At 36.0% G+C, this 12957-nt stretch overlaps 1 protein-coding gene across 1 annotated transcript in view; it reads right to left on the bottom strand.

The window, feature by feature from the left end:
- BBS9 (Bardet-Biedl syndrome 9) overlaps positions 1 to 12957 on the bottom strand; it is a 396362-nt gene that overhangs the window by 346470 nt on the left and 36935 nt on the right. The gene's annotated exons all lie outside the window — the stretch shown is intronic.

Raw genomic sequence — 12957 nt, 5'->3', positions numbered from 1 at the left:
ACTAAACTGAGGAGACAGAAATCAGAATTGAGGGCTGCAGAGGAACCTGACATCTGTGGGGCAGGACACCAGAGAGAAAGGAGTCTTGCAATGCGAGAAGCAGAAAGCTGTGAGGCAGTTCCCTGAGAGTCCTGACTGAGCACTGAGCTGAGCATGCCCATGGAGAGACTGTGCAGGATTTACCAGAGGATGACCGCTACAGGGATGAAGATGAAACAGATACCAGAGATACCAGAGGTCAGGCCATGCCGGGGGACTGTTACAGTCTGGCCCAGATAATATGAAGAGACCTCATTAATACCCTGTAAACACCCTGAGAAGGGCTGCCCCCTTTAGAGTAAGGACCATGCCCCAGAGTAAGTCCAGTCCTAGACCCACCTAACAAAGCCTAAAACCAAGACCTAACGAGACCTACAGGGAAGAGTTTGGGAGTTGAGACAGCACAAGTCAAAAGAGTTTAGGAAATACCTTGAAATGCCAGATCACAAATCTGCCCTACATGAACATAAAATCGAGCATCACAAGTTCAAGGTAATCAGCTAGTAATTAAATTTGATATTTTCAGTCTTTGATTTCAGCTTTTCTGCTGGATATACTGTGGTTATAATTTGAATTTCCCTGAGGCCTAATGATGCTGAGCATCTTTTCACATTCTTATGGGGCCATTTGTATATCTTCTTTTGTGATATGTCTCTTCAAATCTTTGTGCATGTTTTAAAATTGGGTTGTTTATCTTTGTATTGAGTTATAAGAGTTCATTATATATCCTGGATATACATAAATAACTCATTTGTCATCTATATGCATTGTAAATATCTTCTCTCAGTTTGAGGCTTACCTTTTCATTTTCTTAATAGTTGTCTTTTGAAGATTAACAGATTTTAATTTTGGTGAAATATAATTTATCATTTTCTTTCTTTTATAATTAATGTTTTGTATGTCCTAAAAAATCTTTGCCTACTCCAAGATCATAAAGATTTTCTTTTAATTTTTCTTCTATAAGTTTTATAGTTTTAGCTTTTAAAGTTTATAATCCATTTCATGTTAAATTTTGTGCATTTTCTTCTTGTTTTTATATTGACTTATTTTCAATTGTTAATCTACTCTTATTTTCCTGGATAAAGTCCAATCAGTCATGATAGGTTATCCATTCGGTACATCGCTAGATTCCATTTGCTAATATCATTTTTGTATTTTTACATCTGTCTTAATGGGGAATACGGACTATAATTTTTCCTTCCTAAAATAGCTTTGTCAGCTTTAATATCAAAGCTATATAGGACTCAAAAAAATGGTTTGGGAAGCAGTCCCTCCTCATTTATTTTTGGAAAGAATTTTTTTAATATTGGTATAATTTTTTCCTTACACATTTAATATATTTCATCTGTAAAACTATCTGAGCTAGTAGTTTTCTTTGAGAAAAGATTTATTACAAAATTTAAAAACTTAATAGATACAGGGCTATTCAAGACTTTCTATTTCTTCTTATGTCATTTATTTATTTCATCTACAGTATTGAATTATTAGTATAAAGTTGTTCAAAATGTTTCTTTATATTCCTTTTCATATCTCTGGGATCTGAAGGTGTCTTTTGAAAAGCAGAGTTTCTGCTGTGGGCTAGCGGTTACCAGAGGGAAAGGGGAGGGAGGAGGTAGATAGTGATAAAAGGGGTCACATATTTGGTAACAGAAGGAAATCTAACTTTGGGTGGTGAATACACAATGCAATAGATACACAACATACTGTAGAATTGCACACTTGAAACTTATTTGATTTTATTAATCAATGTCACCCCAATAATTTTTCATAAAAAATAAATAAATAAAAATAAAAAGCAGTGTTTCTGGTTTCAGAGAATAATGTTGGTGACCTAATTCCAAGACTCTCAAACCTTTACTCTCCTGAAAAAAACATAAAAGCCCACTACACCCATGCCTTCTGCTTACTATGAGACAAAGAACTCTGCAACCTCCATCATATGTAAAGCGGAAAAAAATTCCAACCTCACTTCTACCATCAGCCCATTACTCCCATCAGAAACCTAAAAGTACAGAGAGTAGGAAAGGGAAAGCTGATAAGTGTCTATGAAAAAGAACAGTGGGAAGCAGAGATCTTAGGGAAAGCACAACAAAAATCAAAAGAAAAAGTGAAACGATAAATGCAAAAATACTCAACGTGGGTTGGGACCTAAGAGTTCATGGCTCTGGCTATGGGGAAGGAAACCGAAAGTATGTAGGTTTGGAGGTGGCAGCCATAGAGATGCACTTAATTCTGAGAACAAGTTAGCTAGAAAGAAAGAGACTGAGATTTGTTTATTGTAGTAATATTGTGAAAAGAAATTCTAAAACTACTTTAGATGTTTTAGAAACGAGCAAGGGATCCATTTTGGAAGAAGGGACATGTAAAAATGGAATGAAGAAAGCAAGAACCACGTAGGGATAGAATGAAATGGGAGATGTTAGTGTGAACTCATGGTATCTAAAAAACGCACATGTTATGTGTTTATATACATTTATGCATGTTAATATATGTGTGTTTATGCACATATGCATATATATGTGTGTATTTTTGTATGTATGTATGTATATTTCCGTGTATCTATTTCCTAGCTTTGTCCTCAGAAAGGGCCTAAAAGCAAAGAAAGACACCACCGGTGTAACATGAGCACACCTAGCACACAGACCTTAGTCTCTAATATTATTTCCCGCTAAAAGGAACCAGGGCTCCTCAGAGAAATAGCTTGTTCTATGACTGGAACAGCACAGGAATAAGATGACCCTGGAACATCTTGTTATGCTAGAAAGGAAAGAGGTGCTTTAAAAAAAAAAAAAAAAAAGATGGCAAGGCATGTCACAAGTGCACCAGCTTAAAGAGGCTTTCCCGGGCCACGGCAACTATAGTGTTGCATATCCGAAAGTTGCTAAGAGAGTAAATCTTAAAAGTTCTCATCAAAAAAAATTCTTTAACTATGTACGGTGACAAATGATAACTAGACTTATTGTTGTGATCATTTTGCAATATATACAAATATTGAATCATGTTGTACACCTGAACCTAATATATGTCAATTATACCTCAATTTTAAAAATTAACAACAGGAAAATCTGGGTAAAGGGTATAAAGGTATTTCTTATATTACTTTTAACTTCAGAGAGAACAAAGTAAGGAAATATAATCATACCTCAACTATTAGGGAAAAGGCCAAGCTGTTATAACAAAAATACCCAAAAACACAATGACTCAAATTAGATGGTTTGTATTTATTTTTGCTAACTACAGAGAATTTCTTCTCTTAACCCTTCCCACACCTTTCTATGTAATCCCACTTCTTTAAAGTCTCTTCATTTAAATCACCTGCCATGAATTCTGTTTCCTGCTGGGATCTTAACTGATAACAGTACTTAAGGATTTGGGGACTGGTTTGCTCACATATTTGATGGACACACAGGTGATTCTGCTGCCAGAGGAAAAAAGGAAACAATAGAAATACATGACATGCAATGGAATCACCACTGTTCAAATTATCATTAGTGCAGTGTGGGACGCCATTGTTCAAATTACCATTAGTGTAGTACCAGTGAAAGACAAGGCTTTGAGAAATAAGTGGTTATTGAACTTGACTGATGACAATAGTAACTACAAAGATTGCTGAGTGGGCTATCTGCTTGCTTAAGCACTACAAAATAAAAGCAGCTTGGGACCCTGAACTTCCATATCAAGGTACAGGTGGAGAAGCCAAAAGATTCATTTAACAGGGTGACACTGCACAAAGAAAAAGAAAATATGCAGATCTTTTAGGGTTCATTCATCACTGAGAATGCCAAAGGACACATTGGTTCACGAGCCAAAGTGGGGCTTATGGAATTCCAGTTATAAATGAAGCCTTGACCAAGGTCTTTATCACAGTAAATCCAGTGGGTGCATAGACCCATCTTGCCATTATTTTCCCATTTGTTTAATGGGTCAGACATCCTCATGAACGGACTGAATACCTACACTAACTGAAGGCTATTATGATAGCAAGGGCTAACTGAAATCTCCTGGAACTGCCCCCCAATCCACTAATATAGCACACTTTTCAAAATCAATACTCATCCCTAAAGAAATTGCAGAGATTAGTGCCACTATCAAAAACTTGAAAGACACAATGATGATGCATCCTCATTCAATATCCTGTTTAGCCTGTGAAAAAGCCATATGGATCTTGGATGATGATCTTAGTTTGCAGAGATTCCAATTACAGCTGCTATTCAAAAATATGGTAAATTTAGTAGAAAAGATCAGCACAGTCCATGAAACCTGGTGCAAATTTATTAAGCTATCACATAGTTTTAATCAAATTTTTATTAAAAACAATCACAAGTAGTTCCCTTTCCTGTCAAAGACAGCAGCATAGGCCAACACCATGGTCAGAAAGTCGCAGGGCATTCAGCAACTGCTACAGGCTAGACGCGGACCACCAAGGAGGTGCCTGAGGCCCACGAGCAAAAGAACCTCAGGCTGAAGCAGGCCAAAGAAGCTCAGACTGAAATTGAACAGCATCACCTGCAGAGGGAGAAAAGGTTCAAGGCCAAGGACGCTGCAGCTCTGGGATCCCACAGCAGCTGTAGCACTGCTGTGGAGGAGACCCAGGAAACAACCATCCTCCAAATCTATACTTCTCACAAAACAGGGATGAAGTCCTGGACAATTTCCTGGTCCTTGTCTATGATATCCACCCAGACATACATTCAAAAACTGCATAAATGAACAGGGTAAAAAGAAAGAAGTGCCTGTTCCAAGGATTGACATTTTAGATGCTTTCATGGAATATGAAGCAAAGCTCAAGTTATATTCCTGTGAAAAGGCATAAAAATATTTCTGTATAATCTTTAGCAGGTCCCTTCACTTTTTGGAAAATAGAAAATCTAGTTTTTTGTACCAACTTACAGTTTATCCAAAGATTTCATCTTTTTACCTTGTATTTCTTAGAAATTTAATGGGAATACATTATTTTCCTATGCCTTTTAGCTCAAGCAACATTTATATTGCTTTTCTGGCTTTTTCTTCTTTATAGTAAAAAAAAAAAAATTTTTTTTCTTGAAAAAGAACAGGACTAATTATTTTTCCCCTAAAGCTTTCTTGGAGGTATCTATGAAAATGTAGTAAACAGTTACTTGTAACTTAAGAGGAAGCATCAGCCAGCCTTAAAATATGACCAATGAAAAGAAGAAAACACACACAGACGTGGTTTACAGATAAGTCTACCTGGCATGCTGATAGCAGAGTTCAGCTGTGATAGCAGTTTCCTACTCCAACACAGCCTTGAAAAATGGTAAAGGAAAACCTTCCCAGTGAATTTAACTTTGAACAATATAGCTGGTTGTCACTTCACCAGAAATGTGACATGGCCTGAGATTCCTATTTATACTGATACAAATGTACACATTGAAATTTAAAAAATAGTTTTCTAATTTAGTAAAAATAAGGACAGTTAATTTATAATCTTTGTTACATTAAGCCTACAGAGCAGCATTTCTCACAGCATGGTCAGCTGATCTCCTGTGGCTCCTGTATAAGATGTAGCTTGGGTACCTGAAACTCCAGATTCCTAGGCTCCACCTCAAACTTCCCAAATCTGAATTTATGGAAGTGCAGACCTAGAACAAACACTTTTAGTAAGCCCTGCCAGAAAATTCTTTGCACACTAAAGTTTAAGAACCATTGTTCAAAAGCAGTGGGTTCTCAGTGTGGTTCCTCAGACCAGCAATATCAGCACCACCTGCGAACCTATTAGAAATGCAAACTCTTGGGCCCCACCCAGTCCCACTGAGTCAGAGTGGGCCAGCAATCTGTGTTTCAATAACCCTACCAGGTGATTCTGGTAGACACAAAAGTCTGACAACTACAACTCTAAATTTTTGTCTTTTCTCTGTATAGCAAACATATGCTTTTTTGTCAAGACAGCATCTGTTCCCAAATTCTATGTGATTCGAATAAGACGAACTACCTTCCCAACCTGCACTGCCTACCAAAGAGCTGAGAACTTAACCAAGACATTACCCATAAGAGCACACCATTCTCTGACCCTAGTGGTGGGCTCAAGAATGAGCGTATGATCCAACTTGAGCTACTCAAAGTCCTTGGCAGGTCTTTGTTGGTAAGAATTATCAGGAGAGACTCTTATCTTCTTTTGGGGTTGCTAAATCGGAGGCTGACAATGGGTAAATGGAACCAAGCGCAGGACTGGGTACCTCATAGACATTATCTCAGATACTATTTTTCAGATACATTAAATTTTGAGTGATAGTGGGAAAGCCATGTGAAATGATTTATATACTGTTTTAAGACAGGATCCGGCTTGCTAACTGGAAATAGAAAATTGGAACCTGGGCTTGTTAGACTCTCTAACAAACACTGGGTTAAAATGCTCTGATAGTAGCTTGCGGACTAACACAGTGTTCATCTCCTCTCTCTCCGGAAACCACAGTAGAATGACAGTAATCCAAGCATCTGCTAAACTGCCCCCATTCTCTGAACAAAACTAATCTTATTGATAGCAATGAAAATGAAATTAGAAAACTAAGAGAGTCCTATCAAAGGTTTACACTCCCCTTTTATCCCCTGTAAACTATTATGCCAGGTATTACTTGCCCTGCTGCCAACCATGTGCCTGAAGGAAGGATTACTCAACTGTCAGAATATTTACTGGGTCCCAGAGGTGAAATAACTTACTCAACTCTGGGGGCAGACAACCAAGCTTTTTGCCCATGACTTACAGCCAAGCTTCTATAATCATGACCTGGCAACCATTCTGACCCCTTTTATTATTATTTCACTAAAGGCAGAAATTAAGAGCCTGTAGAGACAGCCACTCACATTTTCTTTTACCTGACTAGTGACTTTGAGAATAAATTTCTACTCAATATTTTATAGATGCATTACATCAAAAGAGCAAGCATGACTTCCTATTTCAAAATAGCGAATTAAAGAATCTTAATGTCCCCATTTCCTCTAAAAAAAAACAATAAACAAAAAACGAAAAACCTCAAACAACAAGGAATAAAATAGACAGACAGACTCCTTCAAAGAAATCAGAAGACCTGCAGTAAGCCTAACCACAAGCTGTGAAGATGGAATGGAGAAATGGTAAACAATACAGAAGAGCAGAGCAAGGTCAACTCTAAATGCCTAAAGAGAATATATTAATTCACCCATAAAATTCTGAAAAGGCTTAGGAAGTGAAACTACCAGCTACTACAAAAAGTGGGGAGAGGTATGATCTGAAGACAAGGAAGCTGTTTAAAAGTCTATGTGAGTAATAGATACACAGACATCCACAGGAAACAAAATATGATCTCTGAAGAACTTAAAACTAAATGAGGTACTCCAGATTGGTATAAAACAGCACGTGAATAGGAAAAGCTCCTAAGAATACATGCATAAAGAAAAAAATCTAGATCCTGGATAGTCAACCCACTAACTCCCTTCCCCACCCAGCTCCAGAATACATGAGATAAGGATCATGCTACCCACACAGGAGTTAAAGAAATCTCTAGAGAAAGAAAACCACCTCAAGAGAAAAGGCACAGATATGAGTCCCCAACAAAACAGCCAGGTAGTCCCCTGTCTTAAAGTAAAGCCCACCAGTTGATAAGCCCTGGCCCGACACCAGGGACACACAGCTTGCTGTCACAGCCTTCACTGCTTACTTGTTAAATGTAAATGAGTAGCCAATAGCATATGAAAAGATGTTCAACATCATCAGCCATCAGAGAAATGCAAATCAAAACCACAATGAAATACCACGACGCACCCACTAGGGTTGCTATAATCAAAAAGATGGACAATAACAAGTGTTGGCAAGGATGTGGAGAACTTCATCCTTGAGTGGAACTCTTGTGTATTGCTGGTAGGAGTTAAAATCAGTGCTTCAACTTTAGAAAACAATTTGGCAAGCCCTCGAAAGGTCAAACGGAGTTACCGTGAGACTTAGCAATTCCACTCCTAGATATATATCCAAGAGAAATGAAAACTTATGTCCACACAAAAACTTGTACATGACTATCAGTAACAGCATTATTCACAATAGCCATGAAATAGAAAATCTAAGTGTCCATCACTGATTAATAGATAAACATAATGTGGTATATCCATACAATGGAATACTATTATGCAATAAAAGGAATGATAAAAGTGCTGATCCTTGCTACGGCATAGATAAACCTTGAAATTATTATAAGTGAATGACAGGATCACAAGAGACCTCATGTTATAGAATTCCATTTATGTGAAATGTCCACAGTATGCAAATCTATAGAGAAAGTGGATTAGTAGTTGAGAAGAACTGGGGAACTTAGATGGAAATGAGGAATGACTGTTAATGAGAACAATACTGTGATTTAGTCATTCAAATGACCAAAATATATTTCCCATGTATATTGGCTCTTCATCCACAATTCCTGGCTTACAGCTCCCAAAACACTTAGAATTTCCTAAGTGTTGAGAGTAATAAAGGTTATCTTTTTGTTATGTTAGTGAGGTGACTTTTGGACTTCACCTAAAGATGGGGGCCAGCTGCCAGGAAAAGCAACCACATCATTAGAGGGTGGAAACTTTCAGTCTCACCCTCTGACCTCTGGGGACGAAAGAGGCTAGAGGTTGAATCAACTGAGCAATGGTCAATCATGTCTATGTAACGAAGCCTTCATAAAAACTCAAAAGAATGGGGTTCAGAGAACTTCTGAGTTGGTAAACACATGGAGATGTGGGGAGGGTGGTGCACCCCAAGAAAGCACAGAAGCTCTGCACTCTTTCTCCATACCTTGCCCTGTGCAGCTCTTCCACCTGGCTATTCCTGAGTTATATCCTTTTACAATAAACCAGTAATCTATTAAGTGAACTGATTTCATGAGTTCTGTGAATCACTCCAGCAAATTAACTGAATCAGAGAAGGTGGTCATGGGAACGTCCAATCTGTAGCCAGTCAGTCAGAACTACTTGGCACTAGGTGAGAAACCACCCCATTCACACACTGGAAACTGAGTTTCAGAACCATTTTAACGGGTAATAGGTTTATTTTGGAGTGGTAAAAATGTTTTAAAATTAATCTGGTGATGGCTACACAACTCTGTGTGTATAATATAAACCACTGAATTGTGTACTTTAAATAGATGAACTGTATGATACGTGACATATCTCAATAAAAGTATTTTGAAAGAGATAAGAAAAAAGCCAGCCAGCCAGAGGCAGCCAGATACCCATCTGTCCATTTTCCTTGCCTCTTCCCACTTGTCTCACATGCAGCAGCCAGGTATTTACTGCCTCTCATGCACAAAACAAAAAAAGAAAAGGGAGGGGAGGAAGGATTCCTCTCTTTTAAAAAAATGTTGACCTGTCTGGGAAGAACTGTAGTGCTCAGTACAGATGCTAGCTCCTATGAATACACAGCCCTTCTCTCCTCATTCTGACATTTGAAGGTCCCTAATTTAAGCTAGCTCCCCATCCAGTTGCTTTATCCTCAAATAAAAACAACAAAACACACATGAAATAAGAAAAGCCCAAGAAAAATAAAAGAACAAAACGAAAATTTTTCCAGAACAAAATGAGAATTCAGAAAGTAAAAAATTGGGGGTGGGGGGGAAATTCCCATACCTCCAGAATGACAGGAAAGTCCCCAGGAACTAGAGGGAACTGACAGATTCAGTAATATGACTGAACATCTAGAAAAACTTAAGGAACTAAAAGGCTATGCAAGGAAATATATGTCTTAAAAAAAAAGAAAAAGGAATCCACTAGGAACATTTTCCTCCAAGTAGCACAGGACATTGTATTTATAAAAAGAGAACTGGAATTCTGGTACACTACACTGAATAATATTTACATAATTCAAAGTACATATTAACTTTTGGAGTCATCTGTAGAGAAGTCATGGAAGATTTAGTTATAATTACAGACCGGTATATAAACATTATTAACCTTGACAAAGCAAGAATAAAGCTGAAGTTGACAGAAGTTGAGAGACTTAAAGTAGAAATAAATAATGGTAAATATAAAATGGTTAATATCAAGGGCTTGAAAGCTGATGGAGCAAGAAATAGAAGTTTAAGTATCTCGTTTGTAGGTGCAGGAGTGAGTGGCGATAGAAATGAGAATCGTGATATAAATGGAAGGAGGATAAGAGGAAAGATATGTCATTAATCAAAACCTTTAGCATTGTGGTACATCGACAGACAAAATCTAAATATGATGAGTCCAAAAAGCAATGGTGTAATCATATTATTTAGAGATAAGGAGTTAACCATCAGAAAAAATAAAGGCAGAAATGAGTCATATTGGAGTTGCGGGGGGATGCTGATGCCTTCATAAGCTCTTCCGTACTATTTTTTTTATTTTTGTCAAATTAATCGCACATAGTTCAAAGTTATTTTGAGTACTTCTGTGACCTTGCAAGGTTAAAGTAAATGGTCTGTTTTTATGATATAATAATATATCTCACTAACATACTTCTCCCATCTCTCGCCTGAGCCTAAAACTTTCATCTCTCATTTTCTAATAGCCCTGCAGTGAATTGAACCATATTAAAGGATATCGTTAAATTTCTCCATCTTCGATTCCGTTAACCAATGTCACCATAAAAAAATAAATAAATATAAATTAATTAAAATTTTAAAAAATTTAAAAATAAAATAAATTCCCCCATCTTCCTTTAAATTAGTACATAAATATGCATGGTATATAATCATTTTTAAGTAGGAGAGGGAAGAGAATGAGTAGGTGTAATATTTTTTAAAATAGATTATTGAAAAGCTGAAGGGTAGAAGACTGCCTTCTATACTACTTCTAGCTCATTTCCATAACTATGTGATAAATACAAAGAGCTCAACTAATCTATAGTAAGACAAATCCTAAAGCTCTACCATAATGTATCAGCCTTTAAAAGACAGAAAAACATAGCTATTGCCAGTTAATCTCAAAACTGGGGAAATTTTACAAGAAATGTTGTTCAGGTATATCAACAATCCTTGACTTTAGTGTCCTCATTAACTGAATAATCTAATAGGCTCAATATCGACTATCATGTGTCAAGTTTACATTTATTCCAAATAATTAATACATGGATTCCCCAACAGATAATCTATTTTACATGCTGACATCAAAACAATATGGTTTTCAGGAAGTTGGGCAGCAAAGGCAAAGAAAGAGTAAGAGATGAATGATGGAGCCAATTTCCCAAGTCTCAAAAGAATTTGTCACCATCTTTCAAAAAGAAAAGAACCATTGATTGTGTTCCCAAATTATATTATGTGTTGATCAATTCAAGAACAGCATAATACTGCTGAGAAAACCACAGAATAACAGGATTTTGAATAATCTTTCACTGAAAGGCAAAAGTTAAGAGAACCATTCCTTAAAAGAACTAGCAACAGTAGACACATTAATAGCACTAGGCACTGTTCCTAATATATCAGGACCCACATTAAAACCACTGCTAAAGTCTAGAAATGGTCATAACAAATCTTTCAACCTTCCAGCATAAAAGTCAGTTGATAATTTTTTTGTCTAACACCTAATAAAACTCATTCTTCTAAAATTGTGGAAAAGCTAAGCACAGTCCTCCCTTATTATAAAGTTTCCTGTTACAAAGTGCACGGTTTACACATATGTTATACTTTATTATTGAAAAAAAAGTCCTCCTTATAACACCCTCTTTGTTGTAATACTCAACATACTTTGCCTCTAGGCTAGATATATAATGAAAGCAAAATGCATTCGGACAGACTATTGAAGAAAAAAAGCTAGTTTCTATTCAGTAGTCTTTCTAAAGTCTTTTTTTCTTTCCTTGTAGCTTTTCATCATCTCGATATTTTGTTCCCATTGTACATTTTCCTTTTCTTTTTACATATTTCCTTGGTAAATGAAAGATGATATATTGTTAAAACCAGTTTATACTACCTTGGAAACAAGCACTTTTAATACACGACTCCTGCCTTCCAAAATCTTGTACAAATTTCATCTTTAAGACAATGAACTAACTGTATAGGACTTAATCAACCAGCCGCAAAAAGCCATATGAAATCTTAATTTTCCACTCCCACATTTTATCCTCAGAGTCCCCTAAAATCATGAATATAGCTTCTCAAATTAGATTTATAAATACTTCTCAGTTATTGATTCCACATTAAACAGTATTGTCTTATTTTGGCAAAGATCTAAAAATGCTGCTTTACACGGTTCTTATTCATAGATTTCTTTATTTTTTTCTTATTCACAAATTTCAATGCAAGAAAATTCAGGTTTAAAACCCTGTTTATTTTCAACTTAGGCAGAAATACTGTTCGAATACTAATATAATATGGGGAGACTTATTCTAACATGCCAAGATTAATCATTTCTGATATCACAAATTAGCCAGAAATAACTAAATTATGTACTATCTGAAATATTGAAGATGCAAATTAGAACTCTACTCTGGATAACCTGAATGTCTTAAAGTGTTATAGTGAAAAGAACCGGAAATATTTTTTAGCAGGATAATTTTAAAACTCATCCTAGATTAATAAATAAATAAATAAAATCATCCTACATTCGTACGACACTTTCATGTTTGTACTATCCACATCAAGAATTATATAAGGATGTTCACAGCAGCTTTATTCACATTAGTCAAAAACTGGAAACCACCTAAATGTCCATCAAAAAGATAATCTACTTAAAATAAGATACATACATATATATATACACATGTGTATATACACACATGGATATATACATATGTATGTGTAAATATATATATTCTCTACATAGAGTACTACTAATGTACTTTTAAAAAAACCTCTAACATGGTAGTAGTCAGCACAAAAATTTGTTTATATTAATCATTAAGATAATCTACTTAAAATAAGATACATACATATATATATACACATGTGTATATACACACATGGATATATACATATGTATGTGTAAATATATATA

The sequence above is a fragment of the Pteropus vampyrus genome, unplaced genomic scaffold (assembly GCF_000151845.1).
Source record: "Pteropus vampyrus isolate Shadow unplaced genomic scaffold, Pvam_2.0 Scaffold75, whole genome shotgun sequence".
NCBI classification, from domain to species: domain Eukaryota; kingdom Metazoa; phylum Chordata; class Mammalia; order Chiroptera; family Pteropodidae; genus Pteropus; species Pteropus vampyrus.
The sequence above is the reverse complement of the archived record's forward strand: the minus strand, read 5'-3'. Positions and strand labels throughout refer to the sequence as shown.